General features: G+C 42.0%; 2 pseudogenes across 2 annotated transcripts in view; one reads left to right on the plus strand and one right to left on the minus strand.

Annotated features, from left to right (window-relative positions):
• The window catches only part of LOC309605083 (RNA polymerase II subunit A C-terminal domain phosphatase SSU72 like protein 3 pseudogene), a 57564-nt pseudogene extending 42490 nt beyond the window's left edge, over nt 1-15074 (minus strand). Inside the window, exons 1-2 of the transcript XR_014249639.1 lie at nt 11693-15074; nt 5193-6769 (exon numbers count right to left, since the gene is read on the minus strand). The product of XR_014249639.1 is annotated as an RNA polymerase II subunit A C-terminal domain phosphatase SSU72 like protein 3 pseudogene (transcript). The remainder of the gene's footprint in view (nt 1-5192; nt 6770-11692) is intronic.
• Nucleotides 6764-14156, plus strand: LOC309605055 (olfactory receptor 52E8-like; annotated as a pseudogene). Its single transcript has one exon. The product of its transcript is annotated as an olfactory receptor 52E8-like (transcript).
• Nucleotides 15075-15210: the final 136 nt, after the last annotated feature.

Consider the following 15210-nt stretch of genomic DNA (forward strand, 5'->3'; position numbering starts at 1 on the left):
CCCAAAGTGCGGTATGCTCTACAAAACAACTGTCCAGTACTCTTCAAAAGTGTTAAAATCATGAAAGACAAGGAAAAACTGAAGAACTATTCTAAATAAAGGAGAATATGAAGACATGAAAACTAAATGCAAACATGCAATGTTGGATTGGACCCTAGATCAGAAAAGGGACATTAGTGGGACATTTGGCAGAATTTGGATAATGTCTGTAAATTAGATAATAGTATTGTGTTGATATTAGTTTCCTGGTTTTGATAAGTGTACTGCGGTTATGGAAGATGCTAACATTGGTGAATCCGGGTGAAGGGTACACAGGAATTTTCTGTACTGTTGTTGCAACATTTTTTAAGTATAAAATTATTTCAAAATTGAAAATTTTTTAAACATTTGTAAAAGTGGGTAGAACTATTCTCTGGGAAAAATGAGGGAAATGTTGAGCTCCCAGAGAGAAGGAAAATGAGAAAGAGAAAGGACAATCCAGGACACGACAAAAGTGTGCAGACTCTATAGTGTGATCCTCCTTTAAGCCCCCTCAGTGATGGCTACAAAATCACAAAGCCACACAGAAACCTAAGAGAACAGCAAACATAAGAGCAAAGACAAAGTGGAAGTGATATGCTAAGCCACAGGAACTTGCTGAAATCATGGTGAGGGCTCTGTATTATCAGAACTCACAAGAGGCTATGCGCACGACATTATATCTATATACATTACACTTCATTATTTATCGGAAGTATTAAAGAAAGGTACATCTAAATGTTAAAGTCCAAACCATAAAGCTTTTATAAGATAATAGAGGAATATATCTTCACGACATTGGGGTAATGAAAGTCTTTTTAAATAGGACACAACAAGCACTAACTTTTTTTTACAAAGGAAAGAAAAAGTGATATAAACTTGACTACATTAAAATTCAGAATTTTTGGTAATCAAAAGCAGACCTGCCACTTTTATGTAATACATTATATAGGTAATCTGCACAAAGGCATCTGACAAAAGCAAGTGAAAGATGAAATTCAGCCCATACTGCACTTACCACACCACACTTACCAAGCCATCAGAAAGGGAGCCTTTTTGTAATTTGTACAGAGGTATCCTATGTACTAGACACATCTTCAATCAAAAGATGTCATAAGTAAGTGAAAAAGCATGCCACAGATTTGGGGAAGATATTTACAATACATTTAACCAACAGAGAACTAGTATCCAGAATTTATAAAGAATAACTACAAATCAATAAGAAGACATATAACTTATTTTATAAATAGGTAAAATTGATAAAAGATTTGACAGTCACTTCAGAAAATAAGCATATGAAAAGGTATTTGTCTATACTATTTCAGAATTCAAATGTTAGTCATTTATGATTTAAAGCAGAATGAAATGTCTCACTCTAGCTCACATATTTAAAACAAACTAAATGTATTTCACAGTTTTTAAAAAATTTTAAAAGAAAAAACAAAAATATTTCAGTTAAAGAAACTTGATTTCTTACGCTAAATTAGAGTTTCCACAGAGAAACTGCAAAAGGACCAAGATAATTTGGCTGAAATTGGCATGGTCGTTATATACCATGGGTGTCATCATTTTCAAAGGCACTAAAGTCACATCACACTGCATTAGATTGGGAACAAAATCATTTTTGTAGACTAAGAACTGTTTCATGTCCACAGCTAGACTTGGAATTTTCCATAGAAGCTGGATAAAAGTAAGCCAGTTGTCCTAGAAAATTAAGTACTTCTACAGCCTCCATCAATACAAGAGCTAATCATTTGCTATACTCCAGCTATTTCCAATGCATTTAATTCCTTCTCCTAATGGGAAAGAACAGTAGAAAGTAGAAAGTAGGACTAGCCAGTTAGATTGCAGCACAGCAGAGCAGATATGAACACAGGCTTCCGAAGTCAGAATGAGTGTGGGTTTTTTTGTTTGTTAATTTATTTTTTTTAATAAGTAGTATATAGAAATAAATTAACAAAGCAATGTACCATTAGAAAAATAATGGACTAAAAACTTTGTAATGTAAGCTACTTATCTGTCATTCAAAAGCAGGCAAGAGGGGTTTCCCTGGTGGCGCAGTGGTTGAGAATCTGCCTGCCAATGCAGGGGACACGGGTTCGAGCCCTGGTCTGGGAAGATCCCACATGCCACGGAGCAACTGGGCCCGTGAGCCACAATTACTGAGCCTGCGCGTCTGGAGCCTGTGCTCCGCAACAAGAGAGGCCGCGATAGTGAGAGGCCCGCGCACCGCGATGAAGAGTAGCCCCCGCTTGCCGCAACTAGAGAAAGCTCTCGCACAGAAACCAAGTCCCAACACAGCAATCAATCTATCAATCAATCAATCAAGCAAGCAAGCAAGCAAGCAAGCAAGAGGTCAAGTGTTCAGGAAATGAACATATCACAGTTTGGGGAGATCAAGAGTTACTGTGAAGAGTGACATGATTTTCAGTGGGTCTCAATTGCTTTTGTGTGAATATTGATAACTTTCTAATTATGATTATAAGACCTAGTGATGTGATCTTCTACCCAGTTCTCTCTAGTCTCACCCACAGTTAGATTCCCACATAAATTCTGTCAATCATAAGGTAATTTTTAAGCATCCAGAATATATTATCTTTTTTTGCGCCTCTGGGAATCCTCATGTTCTGTTTCCTCTTTCTAATTTTCAGATTAGAAAATTCTAACCTAATCTAAATCTTTTCTAAATTTCAGATTTTCTCCAGCCTGAATCACTACTGTTTATTCTTATGACATCCTTCAACATTCACCCCAAATGCCACATCAGTGAAGCCCTCACTGATTAGCTTAGACCTTGAAAAGAGTTAATTTTTTTATCTCAGCGGTCATAGAACCTTATACTTTTCTCTTTTATTGTAGCCTAAGTACTTTTTTTTTCTTATTCCTGTTGTAATCTAACCAGAACTCTCTTGAAATAAGGGACAATTCTATGAGACTTGTGTAGACATTTTTTTTTGTTGCTCTTCAATTCACTCATTCAACAGCTACTTACTGAGAGAGTTCTAGGTGCAAGAATTATTTTAGATGCTAAGAGGCATAATAGTGAACAAAACCAACAAAACTCATTGCCCTTATGGATTTCACATTTAAGTTGTTGCAAATACGTACATACCAAGGCAAACCAGTGCTAACACAAATTGGGGAATTCTAAAATGAAGGTGCTAAGTCACCAAAAGATTGGAGTGCAGCTTGACCTGAAGAAATTTCTGGAAATAACAAACAACTATAAAAATGACTAAGATTCTCTGTTTTCCTTTGCTCATCTATCCTCTAAGAGTGTGATTTATTTTTTCTACAATCTCTCTCTCTCTCTCTAAAAACTGGATTTTTGCGTGCCCTATATATAACCACCTACATGATACAAAAATTTAATCTCTTTATTCCTCATTCTGGGAGAAAGGTCTCTGATTACACTAGCTCGGTCAACATTTGACTTATGGTTTATCAACTGTGACTGGGGCTGGTGGCATGACTAAATTGTATAAAATGGTACAAAATGGCTGCCACTACTATAATCTCATGAATGGGAGAAGATTAAAAAAAAGTGGTGAAACTTCAGAGCTCAGATCTCTTGGTTGACCTCAGAATGTCCTTATGGATGTAGGTTTTTGGGTATAAGTATTATGTCTATTCTGGCTCCCACTGAAAAAAAAAGAAGAAAGAAGAAAAGAGAAAAGGTATTTGATCTCCAGCCTCTCATATACAGATGTTCAGGTTGTGCACTATACAACCTCACAACATCTATTGTGTAGACATAGTAGATTTGTATATGTATTCAAACAATTTCTCAGCAGATGGCAATGGAAACTCTCATGCACTACTACTGAGGTTATAGATTGGTACAACCACTTTGGAAGACAGTTTGCCATTTTCTAGTAAAATCGAAGATATGTATGCATACCCTTTGATCCCGGAAATCTCCTCAGGCACGTGGACATCAAAATACATGTACAAGAATATTCATATTGGCATTATTCTTAATTGTGGAAAACCAGAAACAACATAAATGTCCCTCAGCGATAGAATATGTAAATAGATTATGGTACATTTATACACTGGATGCTAGCAATAAAGTAAGCTACAGTCACATAAAAATATGAATGAATTTTGCAAACAAATATTAATTTTTCCTTATTTTTGTAAATCTCTTTAGAATACAATAGACTGTATAAAGCCAAAAATATACAAATGTATTGTGGGGTTTATAATTTATGCATAAATAAAGCCTATGACAACAATAACACAAACAATGGAAGAGGGGAAACAGAAGAATCCTGTTGTAAGGATCTCATACTCTTTGTTGGAGTGGCATAATATTACTTAAAAGTAGCTTATGGTAAGTTAAAGATGTGTACTACAAATCCTAAAGCAACCACTAAGAGACACAGCTTATAAGCCAACAAAGAAGATAAAATGAAATCATGAAAATAGTTAACCCAAAGAAGGCAGAAAAAGAGGAAAAGAGTTTTTCAGTCCCACTGCTCTCAAATTCCAGAGGACAAACAAATGCCTCTCTGGAAGAGCCAGCCCCTGTCCCTGTGAGTCCTGGCTGTTCACAGTACAACCCACACCAAAGTCATCTCCTTCCCAAGCTCCTAAGCTGCCTATTCTGGGGAAGTAGATGCCTCATGAATCTCAGCGTGTGCATACATGATCAGGCACATGCATGTGCACACACACACCACACCTGAATCATGTCCTTGTCTCCACCACAGGGCTCTCACTGTCACCCAAGTGCCCTTTCCTGCCTTTGGGTGACCCCCAAATTGCAGGAGCCCCTTCCCCTCAGCTGAGCCCCAGGTCATCCCCAGCTTCTGCCTGCTAGTGCCCCTGAAATGGAAGCTGCCCTGAACCCTGACTTGCTCTCTCTAATGGCTCATCTGTAAAGTAGGGAAACCCCTCAGCAGATGTGACTGCTCTGTGAGAAAAAACAAGAGCCATAGAAATTAAAATGTTAGGATACTGTCATCTCCACCCAGCCTCTATCCCTGGGGTTCTCCCTAAATTCTTCTGGATTTCTCATTGTTTCCTCCTTTGAGTCCCTGGAAATGCCTCCCCACTGGGTATCTCATCCTCCACTGGGAATCCCCTGGAGCCACAGGTCTACTTATCCATCCCTCCTCTCAGCCTCATAGAGCAGTACCTTGGAGCTGGGCACTGACCTCCGGCCTTACCTTTTCAGAGGTGAAACCAAAGCCACAGAAGGCTACGACCCAGCGGGAGTCCTCTACAGGCTACCACGGTGAGGTTGAGGATGAAAAGACAAGAGATGTATGGGGGATTTGAGGTGGGTAAACATGAGATTGGAATTGAACTCCACATTTACCATTGACAAACCTACATTCACATCCCAGCTATCATTTAACATTTATGACACTTCAATTAGTTATCTTCTTTAAGCCTCAGTATTTTCATCTGTAAACTGGGTTAATAAATAGTATTCGTCTCTTAGGGTTCCTGTGAATATTAGAGATACTCTATGGAAAAACCTTTGGAACCATGCCTGGCATGTAGTAAGTACTCAATAAATGCTAACTTGTAGTACTGTTGCTGAGACTAAGACTGCTTGGAGCCTCTCCGATGCTGCCTTGTGTGTGGGGTGTGAGGGAGAAAACGGTGGTGTAGACAGAAGAGTCCAAGAAGACCTAGATTTGAGGCCAGGCTCTTCTTGCTAGGTGAGACTAAACAAGTCACTTAGACTCTCCTAGCCTTGATGGGGTTAGTTTTTCATTCATTCATTCATTCAACTTCAAAGAGCTACTCTAAGTTAGCTGCAAATGAAAATGTTTATTAAAATCCCTTGGTGCATTCATGTATTCCTTCAACACAACACTTACTGAGCACGTACGTACTCTGCAGTGGGCTCTGTGCCGGGCACTGGGACAGAGATGAGTAAGACATGGTCTCCCCACCAGCAACACTTTCAGTCTAGCGGGGAGCTAGATCAGCAAGCCAGCAATTATGGCACGATAAAGACATGTCCGGAGCCTTGGCTTTAATGGTGAGGAGAAAGACTGGAAGCTTGAGGACTGAATGAAGTGAAGGATGAGTTTATTTTCACCAATGACAGACTAGAACTCCATATGCTGAGGGTAAGAGGGGAGAAGTGGAAGATATCCTGAGGACAAAAGAGAGGAAAGACATCTCTTTCACTGGGAATAGAAAGAAGAGAGAAAGATGAGCACAGTAGCCAGTTTGTGGGGACGGGGAAGTTAAAGGAGCTCTTGTCTGTGGTGCTGACATTTACAGGGGAGGAGCTGTGTCTCTTTCTGCAGAGAGCACATGACGTCTGGCCTCTTCATCTCAGCCCTCCTATCTGTCCCCCTCCTCTGCTACTCAGAACATTAAGCCTTGCAGGGTGATTTAGTTGTGTTGGTCTTTCGCCTCTACTAGTCTGTAAATTCTTTACCTTGAAGGCTCCAGAGCAGCAGAACCTCTCTTCCTCTGGTTTCCAGAATCCCATTTGCTCCTGGTTCTCATTCCACCCCTCTTCCCTCTTTTTCTGTCTCCTTCACTGACACCTGTTATGTTACTCTGTCGGCCCCTTAAGATTCTATCCATGCCCTCAATAACATTATAATCCCCATCTCCAGCTTTAATCCTTCATCTGAGCACTCCACCCTTATTTCCAGTTGTTGACTGGACATCTCTTCATTTGTGAGTTTTCACGACATCCAAATGGGTTTATTAAGTGTACCTGCCAGCACTCCAACACTGTTCTTCCTTCCTCAGGCTTTAGCAGTCATCACAGCTGAAAAACAAAAGCAAAACAAACCTTGAAGTTATTGTTGATTCCTCTGTCTCTCTCCACTTCCAGTTAGTTCTCAGGTCTGATTGATCTGTCTCTAGAAACATCTATTCATCTCTCTTAAGACCTTCCTTAGCCAGTAAACTGATCTCCTCATCTTTTACAGTCTTTTTCATTCCTTCTGCCCTGCCTTGAGGAGCTTATTATTCTACATTTCCTTTACTGACTGCTTTGGAGCCCAGTGTCAAAGAAGCTCCTTTAGGAGTTTACCTAAGTAACCCTAAGATACAAAACAGGAGAGCAAATTACAGATCACATGACGGAGACAGACCAACCTTGCCCAAGTTAAGAGGTTCGTGGGCAGCCCATGCCAGCTTTTTCTCCCCCTTAAGGATGACCACCCTGCGGTATTTGGAAAGGAGGAGCGGGGGTCCCTAAATGTCTTCTTGGCCACTGCTCCTCCGTGTTGCATTTTCCTCCACGCCCCTTTATTCTATCACAGATCACCTCTCACTTCACTCACTCTCAGCTCCTCAATTCCACTCCCCCACCCCCGGAAAGTCTTCAACAGACCTCCCCTAAGAGTTCTTACCGCCTCCCCGCAAGTGCTGTCTGGTCTTTGCCCAACCACAACGAAAGTACATTTCCCAAAATCTGAGTTATTCTGACCAAAATAATGCTCTAAGAGTTCCAGAAACACATTCCAGGGTGGGCTTTGGAATTCCAAATCCACTTCCTTTTGAGGTCTCTCTGTGAACTTAGAGATGTTCCTCTTTACTCTTCTGAGTATTCAGAGGGTGGCTATAGTAACACCAATATAGACATTGATTTTCAGAGACAATACGTTTAAACCTATAAGAAGGAAGAATACTTCTTCCTAGTTGCTCCACAATTCATAAGGCTTCTCTAACCTTCAATGTAATTAGTAGTAACAGTAAAATGATCAACTGCCTCATTTGCCTGAAAGGTTTCCTGGGACACCAGATGTTCAGGTCTAACACCAGGTAAGTCTCAGGCAAGCCAGGACTAGTTGGTCATCCTGAAGTTAAGAGCATGCACTCTGGAGTCTGTCTGGGTTCAAATCCAGCTCTGCCATTTACCAGCTGTATGATCTTGAACTAGACTTAATCTCTCTGTGCCTCACTTTCTTCCTCAGTAAAATTAAGAAGATTAAAAAAAGTTAATACATGAAAGCATTTAGAACACTGCCTGACATATGGTAAATGTCCAATAGGCGTCAGCTACTTTTATGCATATCAGTGTTAATTCCTCTAATCATCACACCTACCACCACCAAATGGTGCTCCCTAAGAATCTGGATAAGATGTGAGTCCAGTATTGAATCAAACATCTTTAATCTTAATAACTGCTCTCTTAATTATACAAAAACCTGGCCAAAGCTTTGAAATTACTGCTCTCAGAGCCCAGTTAACTGTTTAGCTTCTTACCATCTTCTCCCTGTTCCTCATTCACCTTACCCGACAAGCAATGCTCGAGCACTTCCTGTGTGCTTATGGTGGCTCTGTGCTTGGAGCTTCAGAGAACACAATAGAAGTACGCTGCTACCCCTGTTCTCCTGGAACTCACATTCTGAAAGCAATGCAGGCATCATCCATGACACTGATGACAAGGCCAGGCAGGAGGCCCCACATCCAGTCTAGAGGGTCTTAGGAAGGGAGAAGTCTCTGTGGCCCGTTGTTTGTGTCCAGGAAGACCAGAAGTACTCCTCAGCAACTTTCCTCTGCCCTTGCCACACAGTGTACCCGAGGCACAAAAGTGAGGCCATCATTCCTGACTTGTTCCTCTCTCCTGATAAGCCCCACTTGGTTCTTCCCAGGCTTCTTGGACCAAAGATTCCTCATATACTCTTTTTTCCTCCTAATCAAGGATCTTCTTCATCCTTTCTATTGCCTCTGGCCCATCACTCTTTTTTCTCTCCTATACCACACCTACTTTCCTCTTAATCTTTTACTCAGCAATCAAATACCTGGAGTATCACAGATAAACAGCATCTTGTAAGTTTACATTGCACATACAAAGCCAAGAGCTCCCTAAGGACAAGGAATGTCTTGTTCATCTCTGTAGCTCCCATTACACCTGACATAGTACATGTCTGTGCCCCAAAAGAGTAGACATACATACACGAAGAGGTGGATCTTCATCACAAACCCCGCAGGCCCTAAAATAAAAATAGGTTTTCTTCCATTGACCATTTTGTTCTAACAGTCTCTGATCCCCACTCCTGAGGCCAGCTCAGGGCCAAAGCCAATGGGTAAGGATGGAAATAGCAGCACCTTCAACATCTCCTACACCAACTTCTTCCTGGGGGGCTTCCCTGGATTGCGAGAGTGGAGGCGCCTCCTGGTCCTGCCTCTTACTTTTGCCTATGTGACCATCGTCTCTGCCAATGCCCTCATCGTCCACACGGTGGCGGCCCAGCAGAGCCTGCATCAGCCCATGTACATGCTCATTGCCCTGCTCCTGGCTGTCAACCTTTGTGCTGCTACAGCGGTGATACCCAAAACGCTGGAGGGCTTTGAGCATTATGTTAACCCCATATCACTGCATGGCTGCCTGGCCCAGATGTTTTTCATCTACTTCACTCTCCTTCTGGACTACAACCTCCTGCTGGCCATGGCCCTAGACTGCTTGGTGGCCATCTGCCACCCACACTGCTATAGTGACCTGATGACCTCCCATCTGCTAGGCGTCCTGGCCTTTTTTGCCCTGACACGGAGCCTGGGAGTGGCACTGCCCTTGGTAGTGCTAACCTCACAAGCTTGATTCTGCCAGACAGCAGTGATCTGACACTTTACCTGTGAGTACATAGCACTGCTGAGCATAGCTTGTGGAGACTTGACCTTCAACAACCGGTTGGGGCTGGCCATGCGGTTGGTCACTGTGATCTTTGATCTAGCCCTGCTGGGGACCTCCTACACCCGCATCATCTATACTGCCTTCTGGATATCTCCTGGGGGAGCCCGAAACAAGGCCTTGCACACGTGTGGCTCCCACCTATTGGTCATCCTCACCATCTACCTCTCTAGTCTCTCCACTTCCATCGTTTTCCGAGTAGCCAAGACTGTGTCTCAGGATGTCCAGAACCTGCTCAGTGCCATCTATCTGCTGCTCCCAGGAGCCTTGAATCCTGTCATTTAGGGGGTGAGGATCAGAGAGATCAGGCAACATGTAGAAAAGATGCTCTGTGGAAAGGAATTAGCCCAGGAGGTTAGGGAGAAGCCAGAGAGGCTGCAAAATATGAGAGTGAAGGAGAAACTGCCAGGGTGAGAGAACTTCATCAACTTGGGAAATTGGGGCTGTGACCTCTGGGAACAAGAGATAAGCAGGCAGTACTGAGGGACAGGCTGGAATTTTCTGAGATTATGGACTCAACAGCAGGTTCATTGTTGGTAAACTATTCCTTTTTGAATTCTTAGAATGCTCTGTTTTCACTCCAATAATAAAATTGCTTTTCCTTATTTATCCTTGTTAGTTTAGTTTCTCTGTCCTCTTCTCCCTGACTCCTGAGAAAGCCCCCAATTAATATCTGGATATATGGAGCTCCACTGGAAGTTGTGTAGAGCAAGTTGCACAGACCACGACTTGCCCTGAACACCCAGTCTGAAACAAATAAACAGGCCAGGCTCTTCTCTGGTGCCCAGTCTCTCCCAGATACAGAGTAAGACTTGACATGAAGCCCAGTCTCACCGAATATGCAGGTCAGTCTTGATGCCACCAGTCTAATGCAAGCACACAAGTTAGCTTCTAGAGTCCAATCAGTTCCAAACACAGGTGAGGCTCTGCCTGATATTCCCAGTCTGATATCCCCAGGCACACAGGTCAGGCCTACCCCAGGGGTCCAGTCTAGCCCAAACAGGTCAAGTCCAGCCAGGGGGCCCTCCAGTCTGACAGACACCCAAGCCAGGTCTTCTCCTTGGGACCCAAATTCATCCAAAGACCAGACTAGGCCCTTATCTGTACTTGAGCTTGACCCAAACCCATAGGTCATGCCACTCTTTCCCATGGTAGCCAGTGTGATTTATCTAAGTCACCCCTACTTGAAAGACCTCCATAGCTGTCATCTATAGAATGGAGTATCTATCCTTCAGGGATGTCCCAGAAAGAGGCTATGGTGTCCCATACTGTGCAGGACCATCTGTAAACCACCCAAGTTTTCTCTTCCTCTATCACTTGATCATATGGAATGTCCCATGAGGCCATGGGTGCAGGCTGGGAGAGAGGTGTAGCAGGAGTGAGAACCATGGGCATTTTTGGGCCAATTCTTCAGTAGATTACTTGTGCTTTCAGGGCCTGCTTGAGCCCAGTCTTGTATATACCACTTCCATTTGATGATGGAGTGCTACTATGCATGCCCAACTTTAGGCTTAGGGGGTCAGACAACACCCAGTTCATGACAGGCAGCTCAGGTTGCATGGTAACTTGGTGGTCTTTGGCTAGGCAGTCTCCAAGGCCCAGTAGCAGCCAAAAGCTGTCTCTCACAAGGTAAGTATTTATCAAGAGAGGATGGCAGGGCCTGCCAAAGGCTTCCAACAGCATCCTTATCTGCCACTGATACTTGAGCAGCTTGCATGGCAGACTGGACCTGTTGCAGAGCCAGGTTTGTTCTTTGTCCTGGGCCCCACTCAAAACTAGTAGCTTTTAGGGTCACATGGTAAATGGGCCAGAGTAGCACATCTAAATGAGGAATATGTTGCCATGTCGCCTCCAAAATCCAAAGAGGCCCACTAGGCCTTATGCCTCTCTTTTGGTTGTAAGAGGAGCCAGATAGAAGAATATATCCCTCATCATAGAAGGAATAGCCCAACATGCCTTATACCATTGGACCCCAAGAAATTTCACTGAGGTAGAAGGTCCCTGAATTTTTGTCCGATTTATTTCTCATTCTCTGACACACAAACGTCTTACCAGTAAGTCTAGAGTAGCTGCCACTTCCTGCTAGGTCCAATCCGCATCTCAACGTAATGGAGCATTGTGATGTACTGTGGAAAGGAAAAGTGATCAAGATGAACTAAATTATGACACTGGGCTAGAGAGCTGATAACTGATACACCCCTGAGGCAGAACATATACATGGTCACCCAGACCCTTGCCTCTTTGTTTGATTAGGAGTATCCAGTGATGGTATTCTGCATCTCTCTATTGCCACATCACCCCCATGGACTATCAGAGCTCTCTTTACTACTGAAAAGTCATGCTTAAATCTCATCAAATTAGAGAACCAACTCAGAAAACTCATCCTTAGGATTCCATTCCTCTAGAACCATTTCCAGTATCAGAACCTATATTAATCAGTGTTCTCGTTCTCCAGAGAAACAGAACCAATAAGGTGTGTATACACACACACATAAACACACAATCTTATCTATATATTCAGTTGACCCTTGAACAATGCAGGGATTAGTTGCAGGACACACAGAGGATACAAAAATCCACGGATGCTCAAGTTCCATACAGTGTCTATATCCACGGGTCCACATCCACAGATTCAACCAACCACAGACTGTGTAGTACTGTAGTACTTATTGAAAAAATCCAAGTGTAAGTGGACCCGTGCAGTTCAAACTCATGTTGTTCAAGGGTCAACCGTATACATCTCTCTCTCTCTCTCTCTCTATATATATATATATACACACACACACACATATATATAAAGTAATGCGGGGGACTTCCCTGGTGATACAGTGGTTAAGAATCCGCCTGCCAATGCAGGGGACACAGGTCCAAGCCCTGGTCCGGGAAGATCCCACATGCCATGGAGCAACTAAGCCCATGTGCTACAACTACCCAGCCTGCACTCTACAGCCCGCGAACCACAACTACTGAGCCTGCGTGCTGCAACTACTGAAGCCCACGCACCTAGAGCCCATGCTCCGCAACAAGAGAAGCCACAGCAATGAGAAGCCCGTTCACTGCAATGAAGAGTAGCCCCCGCTCACCACAACTAGAGAAAGCCCGTGCGCAGCAACGAAGACCCAATGCAGCCATCAATAAATAAATATAGATAGATAGATAGATAGATAGATAGATAAATAAATAAATAAAGTAATGGGCTCACAATTGTGGAACTGGCAAATCCAAAACTGGCAGAGTAGGCTTCCAGGATGGAAACCCAGAGAACAGCTGATACTGCAGCTCACGTCCAATGGCAGTCTGTAGGCAGAAGTCCTTCTTTCTCAGAGGACCTCAGCATTTTTCCTCTTAAGGACTTCAACTGATTGGATGAGGTCACCCGCATTATGGAGGATAATCTGATTTACTCAAAGTCTACGAATTTAAATGCTAATTTCATCTAAAAAAATACCTTCACAGCTCTATCCAGTGTTTGATCAAATATCTGGATACTATGGCCTAGCCAGTTGACACATAAAATTAACCATCACATTGCCTAGGCTTAGAGCAAGCCTAACCAAGTATGGGAGTGTCCTAGCACAGAGCCAATCTGCAAAGACCAAGGAAAGCTGTCAAAACATTAACTGAACATACTCTGCAGAAGAGACTTCACTGCAAAAACTGTTTAGTCTCAGAATATTTCAACAACAAAAAAATCACAGGCATTATAAAGAAACAGGAAAACAGAGACCATTCAAAGGAAAAAGATAAACTGACAGAAACCACCCCTGAGGAAGCCCAGCCGTCAGACTTTCTAGACAGACATTAAAACAATTGTCTTAAATATGATTGAAGAGCTAAAGGAAAACAAGTAAAGGAAATCAGGAAAACAATGTATTAACAAAATCAGACTATCAACAAAGATGTAGAAACAATTAAAAGGAACCAAACAGAAAGTCTAGAGCTGGAAAGAGCAATAACTGAAATGAAAATTTCACTAGAGGGGCTCAACAGCAAAGCTGAGCAAGAAGAAGAAAGAATAAATGAACTTGAAGATAAGGCAATTGAAACTACTGAGTCTAAGGAGCAGAAATAGGATGAAGAAAAGTGAACTAAGCCTAAGGGACCTGTTGGGACATTGATAAGTGGACCAACAGATGCAACATTGGACCTCCAGAAGGAAAAGAGGGAAAGGGGCAAAAGGGATTACCTGGGCTTCTCTGGTGGCACAGTGGTTAAGAATCCGCCTGCCAATGCAGGGGACACGGGTTCGAGCCCTGGTCCAGGAAGATGCCACATGCCACGGAGCAACTAAGCCCATGCGCCACAACTACTGAGCCTGTACTCTAGACCCCGTGAGCCACAACTACTGAAGCCCACGCGCCTAGAGCCTGTGCTCCACAACAAGAGAAGTCAACGCAATGAGAAGCCTGCGCAGCACAAGGAAGAGTTGCCCCTGCTCGCTGCAACTAGAGAAAGCCCGCGCTCAGCAACGAAGACCTGACACAGCCAAAAATAAATAAATTAATTAATTAATTTTTTTAAAAAAAGGGATTACCTGAAGAAATAATGGCTGAAAACTTCCCAAATTTAACAAAAGATGTGAATATATCAATCCAAGCAGCTCAACAAACCCCAATTAGGATAAATTCAGAGACCCACACCAAGACACATTATAATCAAACTGTCAAAAGCCATTAGGATGGTTATTATCAAAAATACAAAAAATTAACAAGTATTGGCAAAGATGTGGAGTAACTGGAACTCTCGTGTACTGTTGGTATAAATGTAAAATGGTGCACTTGCTGTAGAAAACAGTTCGGTAATTCCTCAAAAAGTTAAATACAAGATTACCATCTAGTCCAATAATTCCACTTCTAGGTACACACCCAAAAGAATGGAAAGCAGGAATTCAAACAGATACTTGTGCATCAATGTTCACAGCAGCATTATTCACAATAGCCAAAAGGTGGAAATAACCCAAATGTCTATATATATATATCTATATATATGTATATATAGATATATATATATATATATACACACACATATATATATAAAGAGATATTACTCAGCCTTAAAAAAGGAATGAAATTCTGACACATGATACATAAATAAACCTTGAAAACATTATGCTAAGTGAAATAAGCCAGACAGAAAAGGACACATATTGTATGACCCCTTTTATTTGAGATACTTAGAATAAGCAAATTCAGAGTCAGAAAGTAGAACAGAGGTTACCAGGGAATAATGGGAGAAGGGAATGGGGAATTACTGTTTTATATGTAGACTTTCTGTTTGGGATGATGAAAAAGTTCTGAAAATAGAGAGTGGTGATGGTTGTACATTGTACATGTACTTAATGCCACTAAATTGTATGCTTTAAAATGGGTAAAATGGTAACATTTATGTTATGTATATTTTACCACAATTTTTTTAAAAAGAGGAAAAAGACATATATTAAAATTAGAATTCTATATGGTGTCTAAGTAATTTGTCTTAAAATTTCTTCCCTGAACTCTCAAATAACAAAAAATGCTTTTTCAAATTTGACCTTTGTATGAAAATAAATGACAAAATTAGTCTCACACAAT

The sequence above is a fragment of the Balaenoptera borealis genome (genome assembly GCF_965194805.1).
Source record: "Balaenoptera borealis genome assembly, chromosome: 11".
In the NCBI taxonomy this organism is placed as follows: domain Eukaryota; kingdom Metazoa; phylum Chordata; class Mammalia; order Artiodactyla; family Balaenopteridae; genus Balaenoptera; species Balaenoptera borealis.